This window comes from Callithrix jacchus, chromosome 11, assembly GCF_049354715.1.
Source record: "Callithrix jacchus isolate 240 chromosome 11, calJac240_pri, whole genome shotgun sequence".
NCBI lineage: Eukaryota > Metazoa > Chordata > Mammalia > Primates > Cebidae > Callithrix > Callithrix jacchus.
The window spans coordinates 111771118-111790519 of record NC_133512.1 but is presented as its reverse complement, the minus strand read 5'-3'; the positions used below and the strand labels follow the sequence as shown (position 1 = coordinate 111790519).

The 19402-nt window shown below is 40.5% G+C and overlaps 1 protein-coding gene across 26 annotated transcripts in view; it reads right to left on the bottom strand.

The window, feature by feature from the left end:
• CNOT4 (CCR4-NOT transcription complex subunit 4) overlaps nucleotides 1-18576 on the bottom strand; it is a 147083-nt gene extending 128507 nt beyond the window's left edge. For 11 of the 26 annotated variants that reach the window (XM_078343699.1, XM_078343704.1, XM_078343700.1 and 8 more), the window contains exon 1: nucleotides 18363-18576. The gene's annotated coding sequence lies outside the window, so the exon portion shown is untranslated. Of the gene's footprint in view, nucleotides 1-3923; nucleotides 4218-17547; nucleotides 17634-18362 lie in introns of all 26 variants that reach the window. The other 15 variants (XM_054237667.2, XM_078343703.1, XM_054237670.2 and 12 more) reach the window with 3 other exon arrangements.
• Nucleotides 18577-19402: the final 826 nt, after the last annotated feature.

The following is a 19402-nucleotide window of genomic DNA, read 5'->3' as shown; positions in this document are numbered from 1 at the left end:
AACGTCTATCATCACCCAAGATAAACACAAAACTGACTACTAGATTTAACAATGTCATTAGTTGGAAGACCTTAACAAAAACAATCTTAGTATAGTGGTAGGGGCAAAGCCTGATTAGAACAGGCTTAAGAGAGAACATGAGAAAGAAATTAGAACAAATGCGTTTAGATAATGTTTTAAGGGGTTCCACAGAAAGAGCAATTGAGGGAAGATATTTTTATGAGGAAAACAGTAACAGCATGCTTGTATATTGATGGGAATGATCCAGAAGAGATGAATTGATGATATAGAGAGAGAAGGGAGAATGGCTAGGACAATGTCCAGAGTAAATAACAAAGGATGGGACCTTAATGCATTCACCATAGGACCTGGGACTATATAGAAACACAGTGAATCTACAGTAACATAAAGATACGAGCAAGGTCTGTGAGTCCAGATGTAGTCAATATATACATGTGGTGGCAGGAGTCTGTAAGTGTTCTTCTGACCGCTTGCATCTTACAATGAAGTAGAAATCAGGTCCATCAACTGAGAGTGAATATGAGGAAGAGGGTTGGAAGTTTGAAGAGAAAAGCGAGGGTACAAATTAAGTCATCTATAAGAGGAGAGACTGAATGGACTAAGGAAATCAAGTATGATTGCCAGACAATATTCAGGGCAAGAAATCTGAGGTTCTTACCATGAATTTAAAGTGAGAGCAGTTATTATAGTTGTATTTTTCTACAATAAATTTCAGCTGCACAGATGTAGATATGAAGTACTCAGAAAGTTGATTTAACTAAGACTGAAGTTTTGCCAAATAATCATGAGGAGGCAAGAAAGGAACAAGTGAGTCAAGGGCATATGCAATATATCTGGCAAAGGAATTCTTCTAGGTAAGGAAAGAAGAAAGAAAATCAAGGGGGCAAGGTACAGTGAAAAGGGAATAAAATCAGTGGACTGACAGTTTCAATGACAGTGAAGAACTGTTGAGTTGAGGTACCAGGCAGAATAGGCTGAAGAGATAGCAGTCAGAAAGAGCTTAGAAGAAATGAAGAGGTTTCAAGTTACTGATAATAACAAGTTATAAGACATGACCATGAGGCGAGGTGTGGTGGCTCACACTTGTAATCTCAGTGCTTTGGGAGGCCAAGGCAGGAGGATTGCTTGGGGCCAAGAGTTTAAGATTCGCCTGGGCAACACAGCAAGACCCCATATTTACAAAACATCTTTTTTAATGCATAAAAAATATATGACCATAAAGTGCTTTAAATGGGCTAGAGAGTAAGATCATTAAAGAAGACATTTTGAAATTAAGAGGTCACAGTATTAGAAGGACCGTAGAGGTATATATTGAAATTACCAAGAATTAAAAGAGACCTAGTGTTAGAAGAATGACAGTGAGCCAGGAGCTAAACCAGTCAAGAAAAGAGAAGGTGTAACCCAGGGTGCAGTAGATACCAGCAAACATGAGGTTTACAGACAATATAACCTGTTAACGACAAGTTTTAAGGAAAACAAGAGAATGGTAGACAACTGCTCCATCTCCAGGCTCCTGGATCCAGTCAGTGGGTCCAGGCTCTCTCTTGATTCCTGTTCAATGGAGTAGGTCAGGTCATGAATAAGATTTTTGTTTGTTTGTTTGTCTGTTTGTTTGTTTTTAGAGACAGGGTCTCACTATGTTGACTAGGTTGGCCTTGAACTGGGCTCAGGGATCCTCCTGCCTCCACCTCTCAAGTAGCTGGGACTGCAGGTAGGAAATGTAGTTTTAAGTCTTAGTGCACAGGACTTCCCACTGATCCCTGATGGCATATCAGAAAAAAATGAAATATTTAATTGCCAATGTATAAGAGAGTCACAGGGGTAGCAGCATCCTCAGCAAAGTACAAAGTAGACAAAATGTTCAGAGAAAGAACAAACAAGGATACAGGAAATTTTGCTGATGATAGACTGTAATTCCACTGGGATGCACAATGGCAAGATTTCAAGAACTGAAGAGAATTGAAAAAAAATAGTAAATATACAGGGCCTTATGGGGAAATGAGTATCACCTGGGAGACTGGTAGAAACTGACATAAAAAGGGAAAAGGAATAAAGAACATAATGAGATTAGTCCTGGTGGACTAATGCAAGTATCAGTGTCAAAGCTACATGAACACTGGAGTAAGGAATGTGGTATTTGAAGCTCCCTGTCAATGGAAGACAACAGTTTAGGTAATCATGCTCCTGGTTTCAGTACAAACAGCCTCCCTTAAACATTAATGATAGCTTACAAGCAAACTGTAATGCACCTATAAGGTGTTATAGAATTTTTTAAAACTAGCAAGGAGGTGAAAATAGTGCTTAGCATCTAATAAGCACTCAAAGATAGGCTTTCATTACCTGATCAAATGTAAAATAAAAGTACTGTAGCAAAGAAAAAAAGAGATTCATTTATACATTCCTTTCCTCAGCTATTAATAAATGGGTTTCCCAAGTGATTTCCAGGAAAACCTGTATCAAAATAAACTCCGAAACTCATTAGAGAAAAACGATGAAGTCTTTGATAAGGTTAAGTCCTATACAGTGTCCGACAATCTGATAACTGGCTCTTCTCTAAAACTGTACCACCAGCACCGGGCGCAATGACTCACACCTATAAACTCAGGACTGTGGGAGGTTGAGGAGGGTGGATCACCTGAGGTAAGAAGTTCAAGACCAGCCTGGCCAACATGGCGAAACCCTGTCTACACCAAAAATACAAAAATTAGCCAGGCATGGTGGTATACACCTATAATCCCAGCTACTCAGGAGGCTGAGGCAGGAGAACTGCTTGAACCCAGGAGGCAAAAGTTGCAGAGATCATGCCATCACACTTCAGACTGGGCAACAAGAGCAAAACTGTCTCAAAAAAAAAAAAAGGACCACCAGCACCTTGAATGCTTTTCTCTATCCTCTATCCATCCCACTTCAATGGTAAATTAACTTATTCATCCAACAAGCAAATATTGAGCACCTATTACGTGCCAAGTACTATTCCCAGAACCTGGAATACATCAGAGATTAAAACAAACATCCCTGCCCTACTGGAAAGAGATCAACAATGAACCGTTTATGTATTAACTTAATTACATGATATGTTAGAACATAAGTGTTACAGAAAAAAGTCAAACAGTGCAAATATTAAAGGAAAGGGGCCTGAAATCCAAGTGTAAATAAATAGGGTAAGTAGATATTCAAAGTGTTCTCTAAGAACATCCAGAGAAAAGGCCCTAAGACCTTTCCATTTAGTTCTTGCCACTACTTTGCAGTAATTTTATTAAATTCTTTCTTCTTCTATTTTTTTCTCTTCAGGCCACCAATTCTACTCTCTTACTTCAGCAGTAGATAGTAATAGCTAACATTTATGAAACATTTACCACATAGCATTGTTCTGAGTGTTTTTAAAAGATTAAATAATTACATCCTCACAATAGATCCATGAAGTAGGTGCTCCTTTTGCCTCCATTTTACAAGGGAGAAAACTGAGGCACAAAAATATTAAGCAAATTTTCCCAAGATCACACGGTTAGCAAGTAGCAGAGCCCTGGAGGAACACGTAAAACACATATTCCCCATTATGAAATTTAAGACCAGCCAGGGCAACATGGCAAAATACAAAAATACAAAAAATTGGCTCATGCCTATAATCCCAGAACTTTGGGAGGCTGAGGCAGGTGGATCACCTGAGGACAGCAGTTTGAGACCAGCCTGACCAACATGGTGAAACCCTGTCTTGGCCAGGTGTTGTGGCTCACGCCTATAATCCAAGCACTTTGGAGGCCAAGGCGGGCAGATCACCTGAGGTTGGGAGTTCAAGACCAGCCTGACCAACACGGTGAAACCCTGTCTTAAAAGAAAAGAAAAAAAAAGAAACCCTGTCTCTACTAAGAATACAAAAATTAGTCAGGTGTGATGGCACATACCTGTAGTCCTAGCTACTTGGGAGGCTGAGGCAGGAGAATCGCTGGAACCCAGGAGGCAGAGGCTGCAGTGAGCTGAGATTGAGCCACTGCACTCCAGCCTGAGCAACAGAGCAAGACTCTGTCTCAAAAAAAAATAATAATAATACAAAAAATTAGCTAGATGTGGTGGCACATACCTGTAGTCCCAGCTACTTGGGAGGTTGAGGTGGGAGGATCACCTGAGCCCAGGAGGTCGAGGCTGTAGGGAGCCAAGATCTCACCACTGCACTTCAGCCTGGGCAACAGAGTGAGACCCTGTCTCAAAAAAAAAAAAAAAAAATTAATTAATTGATTGATTAATTTAAGACCAATCAGGGATGGGTGGGAGCAATAGCTTACATCTGTAAATCCCAGTGCTTTTAGGAGGCCAAGGTGGGAGGATTGCTTGAGCCCAGGAGTTCAAGGTTGCAATGAGCTATATGATTGCACCACCGCACGCACGCCAGCCTAGGAAATAGTCTTTATCACAGTCTCTGCTTACCATCTTCCTTAACCTCCCTGCAGTCTGATTTACATTATCATTCTTAGTGTACTGAAACTGTTCTAATGTGGTTGGTCAGTGACCCTCACACCACCAAGCCAAAGGATTCTTTCTCTATTCTCATTCTCCTTGAAATTTGTATTGGACTATATCCACCTCTGTGTCCTTCTTTCTGAAATGTCCTTGGCTACCTAGAAGCAACACTACCCTGAATCTTCCCTATTCCTCTCTCTCTGACTTTTCCCTTAGAAAATCTCTTCCTTTGGATTCTGAGACTTAAACTTTTCCATCTTCCTTTTACTTCTCCAATTGTTCCTTTAATAGTACCTTTTTCACTTCTACCCCTGAAAGGTAGGAACCTCAAAAGCTTAAGTTGGGTCCATTGTTCTTCTCTATTTATTTTTATTATTTATTTATTTTTTTGTGGGGAGACAGTTTCACTCTGCAGCCCAGATTGGAGTGCAGTGGCACAACCACAGCTCACTGCAGCCTCAATCTCTCAAGCTCAAGCAATCTTCCCCACTCAAACTCCCAAGTAGCTGGGACTACATGAGTGCACCACCAAGCCTGGTTAAATTTTTTTTTTTTTTCTTTTTTAATAAATGGGGTCTTACTATAATTGCCCAGGATAGTCTTAAACTCCTGGGCTCAAGCTATCCTCCACCATCCGACTCCCAAAGTGCTGGGATTACAGGCGTGAGCCACCGCACCCAGCCTCTTTTTACGTTCTTTATATTCTCATAGGGTCAGGCATGGTGGCTCACGCCTGTAATCCCAGCACTTTGGGAAGCCAAGGCAGGCAGATTGCTTGAGGCTAGGAGCTCAAAACCAGCTTTGCCAACATGGTGAAACCCCGTCTCTACCAAAACATACAAAAATTAGCCAGGCATGATGGCATGCGTCTGTAGTCCCAGCTACTCAAGAGGCTAAGGGAGGAGAATCGCTTCAACCCAGGAGGTAGAGGTTTCGGTGAGCCAAGATGGCGCCACTGTACTACATCCTGGGTGACAGAGTGAGACTCTGTCTCAAAATAAAAATAAAATAGATTCTCATAGTCTCTTTTAAGGTTCATTCACCTGATAAGTATTTATTGAGCATCTACCATCAACCAGGTTCTGTTTGGGTTGCTTAAAACAGATTAGTGAACAAAACAGACTGAAAAAAAAATCCTCTGTCCATATAGTGAACTAATTCTATGCTACCAAGGACACTCAAAACTATCTTCCCCTAAATACTGTTTTAAACACATCACTCCCATGACTTAAAAACAACAACAATAACAAACATGCAATGATTCCCCTCTTATCAGCCACATCTAATTTTCTATGCCTTAGTTCAAAACACTTGATGATCATTTTCTATTGTATCCATACAGGTTCATTTTCCATTACTCTCTGATTCAAGGGAATTCGAGGCAGGCCAGTCCTTTCATTACCCCTCAAACACATTCCTTATATTTCTATGTGGTCAAATGACTACTGAAAATGTATGTTATGTTAGTACTTAGACTTTATTTCTTTTCTTTTCTTTTCTTTTCTTTTTTTGAGATGGAGTTTCGCTCTTGTTATCCAGGCTGGAGTGCGATGGCGTGATCTTGGTTCACTGCAACCTCCTCCTCCTGGGTTCAAGCAATTCTCCTGCCTCAGCGTCCCGAGTAGCTGGGACTACAGGCGCGCGCCACCATGCCCAGCTAATTTTTGTATTTTTAGTAGAGACGGGGTTTCACCATGTTGACCAGGATGGTCTCGATCTCTTGACCTCGTGATCCACCCGCCTCGGCCTCTCAAAGTGCTGGGATTATAGGCGTGAGCCACCACGCCTGGCCTACTTAGACATTTTTTACAAGTGTACTGAATTAAAAGATAAATTCAAAGATAAATGTTTTTGATTCCTTCAAATGCATAAAAATAGCAAACACTTGTACAAGGCTACTATGTGCCAAACACTCTTCCCAGCACTTTATATACATTAACTCATTTATTCCACATAACAATCCAGGTATTTTACAAATGAAGCTGAGGCCCAAAGATAGTAAAGTAACAACCTAGGTCTCACAGATAGTAAGCAGGTGGCAGAACCAACATTCACACTTAGGCAGTCTGGTTCCATACTACATGACATACTCCCAGCAGAAGTAATAAAAACAAATAGAGTTCAAAACTGAAACTGAAAACTATATTTGACTATAAAGTTATGTACACTAAGTTAATCCTTTACTCCAAATAAGAACAATATTTCCTTTAATATGTCACGTTTGTTAAATTATAGAACAGTATATAATAAAAACCGAAATCTATAAACATGAATACACCATATATTATTCAGAGTTCCCCAAAGCTGCTGAAAATACTTGCTGGGCATGACAAAAAATAGATGGCGACATAGGTCTAACTAATATTCTTCTGTCAGCATGCATATATTAAAGCATTTTGCTGTCATCCTTGCTTTCATCAGGATCAAACTAGATTTGAATACAATCTTTAAGACATCTTTTTTTTTTTTTGAGATGGAGTCTTGCTCTATTGCCCAGGTTGGAGTACAATGGTGCAGTCTTTGCTCACTGCAACCTCCACCTCCTGGGTTCAAGTGATTCTCCTGCCTCAGCCTCCCAAGTAGCTGGGTCCCATTTGCCACCACGCCCAGCTAATTTTTGTACTTTTAGTAGAGACAGGGTTTCACCATGTAGAGCAGGCTGGTCTCAAACTCCTGACCTCGTGAACCACTCTCCTCAGCCTCCCAAAGTGCTAGGATTACAGGTGTACACCACCACGCCTGGCTAATTTTTGTATTTTTAATAGAGAAAGGGTTGCACCATGTTAGCCAGGCTGGTCTCAAACTCCTGACCTTGTGATCTGCCCACCTCAGCCTCCCAAATTGCTGGGTTTACAAGACTGCCTGCCAGCTTTACTTTTTGGAAGACAAATTCACATGTAGGACTAGGTCCAGTATGACAGAAAAAGATTTAGTAGAAGCAAAAAATGCCCAGAGCATTTAACTCATAAAGGTGTTCTTTAACCTATCACCAACTCTGTGGCTAAAGGATCTTTTAAAAGGTTTCTAAGGACTCACTGAGAATTCAATTATTTTATAACTGGTGACATAAAATTAAAATCAAAAGGCAAAGGTTCTTCCATAAAACTATTCTAACATATTAAAAGATAGGGAGTACCTAACTACTACTTTATCATTTTCTTCTCTTTCCAGTTTCCCCTGCTCTTCAAGCAGAGAAAAGATATGAATTTGTCAGGTTTTGAGATGGAGAGATTAAAATGAACAAACCAGGCCAGGGATACTAGTTTGATCTAGAAAAGGCTAGACTGTATGTGGCCTTTCCAACTAGTAATGACAGTCTAACTAGAAGAGAAAAGGTATGCAGCTAAAGGTAGAAAGAAAGAAAAAAACCCAATGCCATCAATTGGCTTAGGTAAAAATGCACAGCAGCTACTATTGCCCCCTTTATTCTCTGCCTCTCCTCTCTTTTCCTTGGTAAGGAAACCACCCAAAGCACTCTCAAGGTCACTCATAGAAAACCAATTTCTTTCCAAGAACTGTATGAATTAAAAAAAACAAAACATAACCTAGTAATAATTTGAGATTAATCCAATCTAATCTCAAATTCTCAAACTATTTAAAAAGGATTTTTCTAACAGGGAGTCATTGTCTCCTCTCACCCACAGCAACCCACTATGTATGACACTCACAAATTAATTCCATACTCCAAGGGATTAAATACAAATCTGCTGGGGAAAAGGCTGGATTTGGCAACTATCACTGAAGACATTCCCAAATACTAAGGTTCGCTTATACCCCATATTTGATATTTACTTCCCTTTCACATACACTGGTGACAATGAGAAAGATGTATAATCCTTCTCAAGATTCTCTACACAAAGGAGATCTCAGCCGGGCACGGTGGCTCACGCCTGTAATCCCAGCACTTTGGGAGGCCGAGGCGGGTGGATCACGAGGTCAAGAGATTGGAGACCATCCTGGTCAACGTGGTGAAACCCCGTCTCTATTAAAAATACAAAAAATTAGCTGGGCGTGGTGGCGCGTGCCTGTAATCCCAGCTACTCAGGAGGCTGAGGCAGGAGAATTGCCTGAACCCAGAAGGCGGAGGTTGCGGTGAGCCGAGATCACGCCATTGCACTCCAACCTGGGTAACAAGAGCGAAACTCTGTCTCAAAAAAAAAAAGGATCTCAACTCAAACCTCAAATCCAAAATTAACATATTAAAACCCCCGTTAAAACAAACTCCCCAAGGAGAAGGCAACAGCTTTCTATTCTAGTGTTCATTTTCAACAGCGCATAGGACCAGCTAAATAAAGAAGTTTAAAAATGTCAAAAATATTTGTCACATCACAAGAATGAAAAGGGTCTAAGGATAGAGGCAATGCCAATGAAAAACAGATTATTTCCCAATAATGTACTATACCTCATCACCTTAATCATTGTAAGTATTTCCCAAGTCACTAAAAGGTCCATGGCATTATGATAGGTCCTACATTTTATAATAACAAAAACAGCCAGACACAGTGGCTCTCATGCCTGTAAACCCAGCACCTTGGGAGGCCAAGGCAGGTGGATCACGAGGTCAGGAGTTCAAGACCAGCCTAGCCAACTTAGTGAAACCTGTGTCCACTAAAAATACAAAAAATTACAGGCACCAGTGGCAGGTGCCTGTAATCCCAGCTCCTCAGGAGGCTGAGGCAGAGAATTGCTTGAACCCAGGAGGCGAAGTTGCAGTGAGGCAAGATCACACCATTGCACTCCAGCCTGGGTGACAGAGTGACACCATGTCTCAAAAAATAATAACAAGATAAAATAAAAAACAAGAAAGGAAATGGTAAAATTAATTTTAAAATTATAAGCACAAGTGACATATTTTCAGACTCAACTGTGAGAAACTTAGAGATCCACATGCTAAATACAACAGAGGAGGAATACCTGAGATATTGATGGAAGCATGAAGATAATAAGTGGCAATACAGTATTATTCATCTACCTCATTTACAAAGTGAGAAACAAGAAACCTACTTTCCCCCACCTTAAAAATAAAATAGGAAATTTTCCTTCACAACACAAAGTATGCTATCTAGAAATACACAACAGATTCGGAAAGTTGGCTTAATGCAGGGTCAACAAACCAAAACAAAGAATAAAAGAACAACTTCAAAGGTCGCAGAACTTAAAAAAAAAAGAAAAATCCAACCAAAACATATATGGCTGATGTTTAACCAGACCTATTTTTTAATATTACCTTTGCATTTCAAAGCATTAATATTACCAAAGCATATCAAAGTAAATCTAAGGATAAGTTTACATCTCACAATCTCCCTATATACTTCCTCAGCCTGCTGACCTAGCCTTACCCATCCTTAAAGGGAGCTGGTAGCCAGTAATATTTAATGCCCTACTTCGTTATAATTTTCTTTAGCACTGATCAGGCCATTATTAAAATCATCCAGTAATATTTAGTGGTCATAGCTATTCAAACGTAAGTAGTCTCCTAAACCTCTTCTGAACTAATATACACATAAGAAGCAGATAAGGCCTAAATTTCTCTTTCACAAATAAAGCATGTTCTATCTCTTACTGTAATAAAGATAATGTTTCTTTATTTTCAAAGCTCCTATTCCCCAGTGAATATCTTAAAATCATTCAAAAACACTAGTAGCTATTTTCTACTAAACCTTTTTTTCTGTTTTTTTGTGGGTTTTTTTTTTTTTTTGAGATGGAGTTTCACTCTGTACCCCAGGCTGAAGTGTAGTGGTGCCACCTTGGCTCACTCAACCTCTGCCTCCCAAGTAGCTGGAATTGCAGGTGCATACCATCACGCCCAGCTAATTTTTGTATTTACAGTAGAGACAAGGTTTCGATATGTTGGCCAGGCTGGTCTCGAACTCCTGACCTCAAGCAATCCTCCCACCTCAGCCTCCCAAACTGCTGGAATTATAGGCGTGAGCAACCACACAACACCAGGCCTAATAAAACTTTTTGAGTCTCTTATTTGAGTAATCATCTATCACTTATTTCACAAAAGCTGGGCCTGGAAAACAAATTGCAGTTTACTATCAAAGACAAACAGACCACATTTCCTCAGTTCTCTACTCTTTGGAGTCACTTTAGGGCATGCGGGACTATAGAGAAGATGGAATCAATTCTCTGCCAAATCCTGTAGAATTTCCACTCTAACATTTCTCAGAATAGCACCTTACCTCAGTGGCTTGGTCTCTAATTTTTCAAACAAAACTCAACTGTCAACCCCAAAATATGCTACATACTACTGAAAAAGTAATCTTTCTGAAAACCACTTTCATCATGTTTTCTCCTGCTCCCTAGCAATCTCTACTGGCTTCTTACCACTTAGCAGATTAAATTCAACCTGACACCTTTCATAATCTAGCTGTATCCTACTTAACACAAATTTATCTGCCACCATTCCCAGAAATTAACACCTTATTTCATTGAGATCAGACTCCTTATCTCCCTCTCACATCATGCTGGTCCCTACCAAGTGTTTGCTTTACTATGGTCTAAATGTATCCTCCAGGCCGGGCGTGGTGGCTCACGCCTATAATCCCAGCACTTTGGGAGGTCAAGGCGGGTGGATCACGAGGTCAAGATATCGAGACCATCCTGGTCAACAAGGTGAAACCCCGTCTCTAGTAAAAATACGAAAATTAGCTGGGCATGGTGGTGCGTGCCTGTAGTCCCAGATACTCGGGAGGCTGAGGCAGGAAAATTGCTTGAACCCAGGAGGCGGAGGTTGCGGTGAGCCGAGATCGCGCCATTGCACTCCAGTTTGGGTAACAACAATGAAACTCCGTCTAAAAGAAAAAAAAAATAGCCTCTCCAAAACTCATATTGAAATTTAATTACCAGTGTGATGGTGTTGAGTTAACATCATCAATGATTAAGGGTTCTACCCTCATCAATGATAATGCCAGAGTAATGAAGTAGATTCCTGATGCCAGAGTAATGATGTGGATTCCTGATGCCAGAGTAACGGAAGTAGGTTCCTGATAAAAAGCAAGTTCTGCCCTCTCTGTTCCTTGTTCTCCCATCCTCTCTTGCTCTTCTACCTTACACCATGGAATAACATAGCATGAAGGCCCTTTCCAGATGCCAGCACCATGTTCTGGGTCTTCCCAGTCTCCAAAACCATTAACCAAATAAATTTCTGTTGATTATAAATTATCCAATCTGTGGTATTCTGTTATAGCAGCATAAAATGAGTTTAGACATGCTTCCATCCCCTATATAGAATGTACATAATGTTCTTCTTCTGGAGATGCTAGCCTATACAAACAGTATACAATCGCATTCAAGTCCCATCTTCTTCAGGAAGCCTCACTCCTAGAACTTTAGTCTGAAGATATCCCTATACTAACATACTGGACTCAGACTACATGTAGCACATATTATTTGTATACTGCTTTGGAACAGTGTTAATTATACCATTATGAAAGTATTCCTGACAAGATAAACTCGACAAAGAGGTTGTGCCAAATCTTCCAATAAGTGGTTCCATAAACACTCAAAGTCTATTTGAAAAGCTGATTAAGGCCAGGCACAGTGGCTCACTCCTGTAATCCCAACACTTTGGGAGGCCGAGGCAGGTGGATCACCTGAAGTCAGGAGTTGGAGACCATGGTGAAACCTCATCTCTACTAAAAATACGAAAACTTAGCCAGGTGTGGTGGTGGACACCTGCAATCCCAGCTACTTAGGAGGCTGAGGCAGGAGAATCCCTTGAACCCAGGAGGCGGAGGTTGCAGTGAGCCAAGAAAGAAACCACTGTATTCTTGTTGCCTGGGCAACAAGAGTGAAACTCCATCTCAAAAAAAAAAAGAAAGAAGGAAACATTGATTAAATAACCCTGCTTTTGGTAGGGCGTGATTCCAGCACGGCACTCTGGGAGGCTGAGGCTGGTCGATCGCCTCAGGTCAGGAGTTTCAGACCAACCTGGCCAACATGGCGGAAACCCTGTCTCTACCACAAATATAAAAATTAACTAGGCATGGTGACGAGAATTGCTTGAACCCAGGAGGCAGAGGTTACAGTGAGCCGAAGATGGCACCACTGCCACTCCACCCTGGGTGACAGAGTGAGACACTGTCTCAAAATAAGTAAGTAAATAAAAATATTGCATTTTGTCATGACATAGTAGCTCACACCTGCAATCCCAGCCACTTTAGGAGCCTGAGGCAAGAGTATCACTTAAGCCTATAAGTTTGAGACTACCTCATTTCCACAAAAAATAAAAAAAATTATCTGGGCCTGGTCCCGTGCCTATAGTCAGAGCCACTTAGGAGGCTAAGGTGAGAGGACTGCTTGAACCCAGGAGTTTGAGGCTACAACAAGCTAGGATCATGCCACTGCACTCCAGCCTGGGCAAGAGAAACCATCTCAAAAAAAAAAAAGAGGTTCAAGTACAAATGAAACAATGTAATGACTAAGATTTGATCATCTTTGAAGCTGAGTAACAGCTACATGGTGGTTCATATCTACTTCTGTACTTTTTTAAAAATACCAAAAGTTTCCTTTTAAAAAAGTACCAATAATGTCTTTATATCATTTTAAATGGCAAACCTAAATATATTATAATACTTCCTTTGCCCAGGGAATATGGAGGTCCCCATTGACAGCAAGAAAAATGCTTGCATAAAGATTTAATGCAGAACCCTAATTCTCATCTAAGAATAAAAGTTAGAGGAAAAACTATCATCAAATAGAAGGGATTTTCATGAAAAGAAAAATTAACCTTAACTACCAAAAGCAATACTGTTTACACTGTACATTTTCATTCAATTAGAGCATTCACAAAAGGGTCCACCCAAATAACTGATTAAAATTTAAAAGTTCAGAAAAAAATCTTAAGTAAAATATGAGAGGCAGAAAATAAAGAGAAAAAAAGGAAAAAAGTTGCTGCAACCAATGTTCAATAACCCAAATCAGCCAATGTTATTTTAGGAAAATTCACAATCTGAAAATTCCCGATGCTCTAGCAGGGAATGGATTAATAGGTTCTTAAATAATCAGAAAATCAGCACTTCCACTTTATTCCAAAGACTGAAAAACATGCTTAGAAAATTTCAGATATTTGGATTCATGACTATGTATGTTGCTATTAAGAAATGTTCCACCACTTTGAAATTTCAGTCTAACTGCTTTTCAAAATTCAATCACTATTTTGCCTACATCATTCACTAATTGCTTCCAAAAGCAGTAATATAACATCTCCTTTTTTTTTTGAGACAAAGTCTTACTCTGTCACCCAGGCTGGAATGCAATGGCATGATCTCAGCTCAATGCAACCTAGGACTCCCAAGTTCAAGTGATTCTCCTGCCTCAGCCTCCCAAGTAGCCGGGATTACAGGCACGTGCCACCACGCTGGGCTAATTTTTGTATGTTTAGTAGAGATGGGGTTTCGCCAAGTTGGCCAGGCTGGTCTCCAACTCCTGATGTTAGGTGATCTACCTACCCCGGCCTCCCAAAGTGCTGGGATTACAGGTGTGAGCCACCATGACTGTCCACAACTACTATCTTTAAGTGAAAGCATTTTATTCTTCTAATTACACTGCTTTTTGCCTTGACATTTTTTCCAAACTGGTTTTAGATATAGATAAGCCAATTTTGATTATTTTGATTTCAAATTCTACTCCATAATTGCCTTAATACTCAAGAGGTGAGATTTTATAGTCGTAACTTTAAAAGAAATTGTTTTTGAACAGTTATCTGACATACACACCTAAACAAATAGCGAGACTTATCCTAATAACAATAATATCATCTGCCCATCACCCAAGCAATTAAAGCTTAAAACAGGACAACCCTTCTGTATAAACTGAGTTTAAGAATAAAGAAGCCATACTTGAGGCCAGGCACAGTGGCTCTTGCCTGTAATCCTAGCACTCTGGGAGGCTGAGACAGGTGGATAACGAGGTCAAGAGTTCGAGACCAGCCTGGCTAACATGGTGAAACCCTGTCTCTACTAAAAATACAAAAAGTCGCTGGATGTGGTGGTGAGCATCTGTAATCCCAGCTACTCAGTTGGCTGAGGCAGGAGAATTGCATGAACCCAGGAGACGGAGGTTGTGGTGAGCCGAGATCGTGCAACTGCACTCCAGACTGGGTAACAGAGCGAAACTCCGTCTCAAAAAAAAATAAAATAAAATAAGAAATGTGTCACAGAACCAATTGATTATATTACAGTTTAAAAAGTTGACATTTTACCACATAATCTTTTCTAATAAAGAAGTCCACATAACGAGATTAAAAACAACTGTGAAGTTCTTTTAGAAAACCACTAAACCCGTGGTTGAAAAGTCCATATATATTCTTTCCTTGTATCACAAAAATAACTGGGTAAATTATGCTAGTTCTTAATTTGTGTACTCTCAACTTTTGGGAAAAAAATATGTATATATTACAATCTTTAAAATATTGAGGATATTGCCATCTTTTGTTCAGGAATGAGTATTTGTAGATTTTTCCAAATATCTTTGAGGTAACATAAAATATTATAAAATCTCAGAATGTGTTAAACAAGTTTTATCCAACACATGCTATTCCAGTGGGATGAAAACCATTTACAAGTTCCATTTAGATTAAGAAATCCTTTGAGAAAAGTATGTAGTACATTCTAGTTATACTGTTTCTAGAACAGCAAAAATTTCTATAACCTATTTCCCTACTGTTTTCTTCAGAACCAACTGAGCTGAATGTAACTTCCTTCACAAAAAGTCAAGACAGTATTATAGTTACTGTCAGAGAGCTAATTAACTGAATTTTCACCAGAGGCTGAAGATTTCACAAATTAAAACCATTTTACTTAAATTATCTATAAAAATAGTAACACTGAGTTTAAATATATGAAATTGAGCACTATTTGCAGTCACATCAGAAAAATTAATTTTCTCATTCACACAAAACAACAAAAGACAAATTTATTAAACTGAAGAAAATAGATTCCTTTTATAGCCAAGAGTAGGAAGGGGAAGAAAGGGAAGATTTCTAAATCCAAACTGCTTAAACTGGTAAGATATTTTTTCATTCCTTTAAAGCACAGAAAATAATTTTTAAAATAAAACTCCCCTAAAACTAGAAGTTTATACTCTGGCAACACCCTCTGTCTTTTACAAAGTAATGAGTTGCAAGTTATCGCCAGTACTCCCATTTAGACTCAAGTTGAACGGCATTATAAAAACAATTTTATTTTTCTGTATTTTCCCATTTGATTATAACTGTCTCATCCTAATTTTATAACAGGCCAACTTTAAGTGATTCATGTTGAAAACCTTCTTACAGAAATAATCTATTGATCTGAAGAATTCAACTATTGAACCTGGAAGAAAGTATTCCAAGTTATCAAAAGAAACCATGAAAGTATGTAGCTGCAATGTTCATAACGTTAAGATCAAAAAACTTAAACCACGCAAAATATTTAGAAATCTCAGCTCCCTATTTCCTATCAAAAAGTTAAAGAATTTTAGATATCTTCTCTAAACGTACTAAAGATCCAAAAGTAAATTCCTTTTGACTTCAGAGGGCTGAAACAAAAAATTCAGTAACTGCAGGCAAAAAGTATGGAGGGGAGAAAATTACTTAAGAAAATATTTCGTGAGACAAATACCGTTTTAAGAGAAAAGATGTATTAAAATCACTTACTCCCTTCTACCAAACAGCCCTCCCTTAGAACCCACTGCTTACAATTCAGCCAAGTATGACTGCCAAGAGTTTCTAAACCTGTGTTCGGATTGTTCAAAGTGGAAAGCTTCTCCACCAGTGTATTACAAGAACAAAAAGTATATTTTTTATAGTTAAAGATCAACTATTAAATACACTCCTACTGATAAACTAAATGTAAGTGATTTAAAAAAAAAAAACAAAAAAACCTCAAGTTGTAACTTAGGGCAAAGTTTGCTATATAAATTGCTTGCAATTCTAAGAGCAAGTATTTATTTAGTTTCCCCAAATTGGGGGTTAAGTGGCTGAAAGAAAAAAGAAGTTTCATAAACAGCTTTTCTAACCTTAGTTTACATTTGGCAAAACACATCATTTATCACAATCAAGTGAACATTATGCCAAATGTAAAGATTCCAAATTTTACAGGTAAAATTTCGTAAAAATTACAATAACCCAATAATGGACTGCCACATGAGACTGTCACTGATTTTAAACATTTTTACATACACCTTAAGAACACAATGTCATGTATAGCATGTTTAAACTTGAGATATATGTATTTGAACAATGTAATCCTGGTTGCTTTTCTGATAATTCTTTATCTCACAGTGGTCTGAGTATAGCAAGGGCTCCTTCTTCCCATTACACCATTAGTCCAAACATCTTAATTTTGCTTTCACTAAAACAAGGACATCATAAGCTACCTCTTGCTTCCAGTTTCTGCTTTTTACTGTAGGTAACAATGACAGTGAGTTCCACCAAACACATGTATGTGCACAGCTTTGTCATTCTTTTCCCAGCCCTTCTTTTCTGGAAAAAATACGAGGAACTTAGGTTTACATAAAAATATCGATTTTTCTTTTGCATACATACCGAATGGATTTTCAAAAGAAGACAATTTATTCAGATAACTATCATCCTACAAATGTCAACAGAACTTCCCAAATCCAAAAATAATAACTAAATCTGATATTAACTAGAGAGGAAATTTCCACTGCAATCATAAATAAAATGTCATCGATTAAGCTGAACATCAATAAAACTCAGTCAAAAATCAAGTCTCAATACAGAACCCACATGCAATCAAAATACCACTTATATTTGCTAGCGGAGTTCACAGATGAATTCTGTATGTGCGCCAGATTTCGCTTATTTTGAAATGCTTGGGTTAATATTTATTGGTATAAATCAGAGCCCACACCAAGTGTCCTGGGGAGAGGCAATCCAAAGAACGCTTAGTAGCATGGTAAAACCGGTCCAAAATGAAAAGAAGGAAAGAAAGAAAGAAGCCACGTCCTAACACGACGGAGCGAATAAGCGACAACTAGATCACTGAAAGCAAAACGAAAACGTTCCTCTCCTGAGTAGCCTGAATAAAAGATCTTTACTCATAACGTTTAATAGTATCCTACCTCACTTCATTCACTTTCCAACTTCCTTTACTTTTCAAGGGCCACCACGGGGCATCCCTTTTTCTGGAAGTGTATGTTGAAAGGATCTGTACAAGAAAGAAGGAAGGAACCGACAATTCTCAAGAAGGCTGAGAAACAGGTGGGTTAGCAGGAGCAGAAGCATAATCTAGATACTTAAGGGGCAGCTTTAAGATGACAGATGTGGTAGAAGGAAAGACTGCGAATCGGAAGAAGCTCTAGTGTGGCAGATACACTGTGGGCTGATTGCAAGCACCAGAGGGGGGCAAAGGCTAACTCCAGAGTGGTAGCAGTGGAGCAAAAAACAAGCATCAGGACGAGTGGGCAATGAGCAGCGGGATTAATGAGCAGCAGCAGCAGCAACACGGGTCAGAGTGGAAGTGATGGCTTTGGTCTAGAGAGACGGGAGCCAGTGGGGAAGGACGTCAGACAGGGAAAAGGGGGTTGGGGAAACAGGGAGGACTGAGACCTAAGAATCCTGCCTCTATAAAAATGTAGGGGGGAAAGCTGGAGACCAAAAGACGCCTCGGCTCCCCAATTAAAGAAATTCTCGAAGGAGAGTCGCGGCTTGCCGCCGCGCTGCCTTCGGACCCGCTCCCTTTTCCTGATGGTGACTGCTGTGGCGTAAAGGGGAGAAGGAGGAAGAGGAGGAAAAAGACTGAGGAGGAGGAGGGTGAAGATGAGGCGGGGGGTGGGGAGAAAGGGGGGTGCGGCCTGTACAGTCCCAGAGAAGCCTCCGCTCTCTCGTAGCCGGTCAGCCCCGGGTTTCCCCTAAGCCCAGCCCCGCATAGACTCACCCGCCTGCCTTGCCTCGCTTTTCCCTCAGCCGACTCCACGCGCTGCCGCGTCCTCACAAGAAACCACCGAACGAGCGTCGGGGAAAAAACTCTTCAGCACCGGGCCTGATTGCTTCAGCGAGTCCGACCTTTACGGCTGAGAGAGAGACTCTCAGCTTTCGGTGGGTTCCACAGCCAGACGGGCCACCATCTTACATTAGGGTAAGACTCCTCCGGTCTCCCGTGCGCAGGCGCACGCCGATCGGCTAGGAGGGGCGGGGGAGGGGAGGGAGGAGCGGCGGGCGGCTGAGTGGGAGGTTGCGGCGGCCGCTCCCGCAGCATCCTGGGAGTTGGAGTCCTCGGAGGGTAACCTCCCAGGAGCACGCCGGGAGTTGAAGTCCTCTCTCAGAGGGCGGAGGGGATCGCCCACCTCACGTGGTTGCTGGACTGCTGCCTTTCTTCGTGTTTTCTTTCCTTCTCTGCGCGCGTATGCTGCTTCAATGTCATTTGGTCGGCGGCCTTCGCTAATGATTCCGTGTCCTCGGTGTTGTGGAAATGTGCAACTCCAAAACTGGGACGAGGCTAAACAATTTTTCGGGGAGTTCGGAATGTTTCTTCTCTGCCCCGCCCACCAGAAATATGTGAACGGAGCGGAATAGAGGTGAAGGCAGGTTGGGGGTACACAGAGCGCGGGATTTGATCTAGAGTGAGAATTTTACACAGACTTGATGTCTGTTTGCGAACAAGGAACAAACAGATGCCTGTTTAATTCATTTCCCTGTCCTTTGCGCATTTGGGGGCCACCACCCTTGATCCCTCCTCACTGTAAAATCTCCAGTGAAGAAATAACCTAAATTGTTCTGTGCAGATTGCACAGGAGAACGGAAGGCCTGTGTAGTTAGAATAACGTGCTTCTGTTGGTGTGAATTTGAGAACTTTCGGACCTCAGTGCAAATTAATGTTAGTTCGGTGTCCTGCCAGCACAGCTGTGTGCAAGTACACAAACCCTACACACGTCGGCACATCCCCAAGAACAATGAATGCAGCCGCAGTCCCTGTAA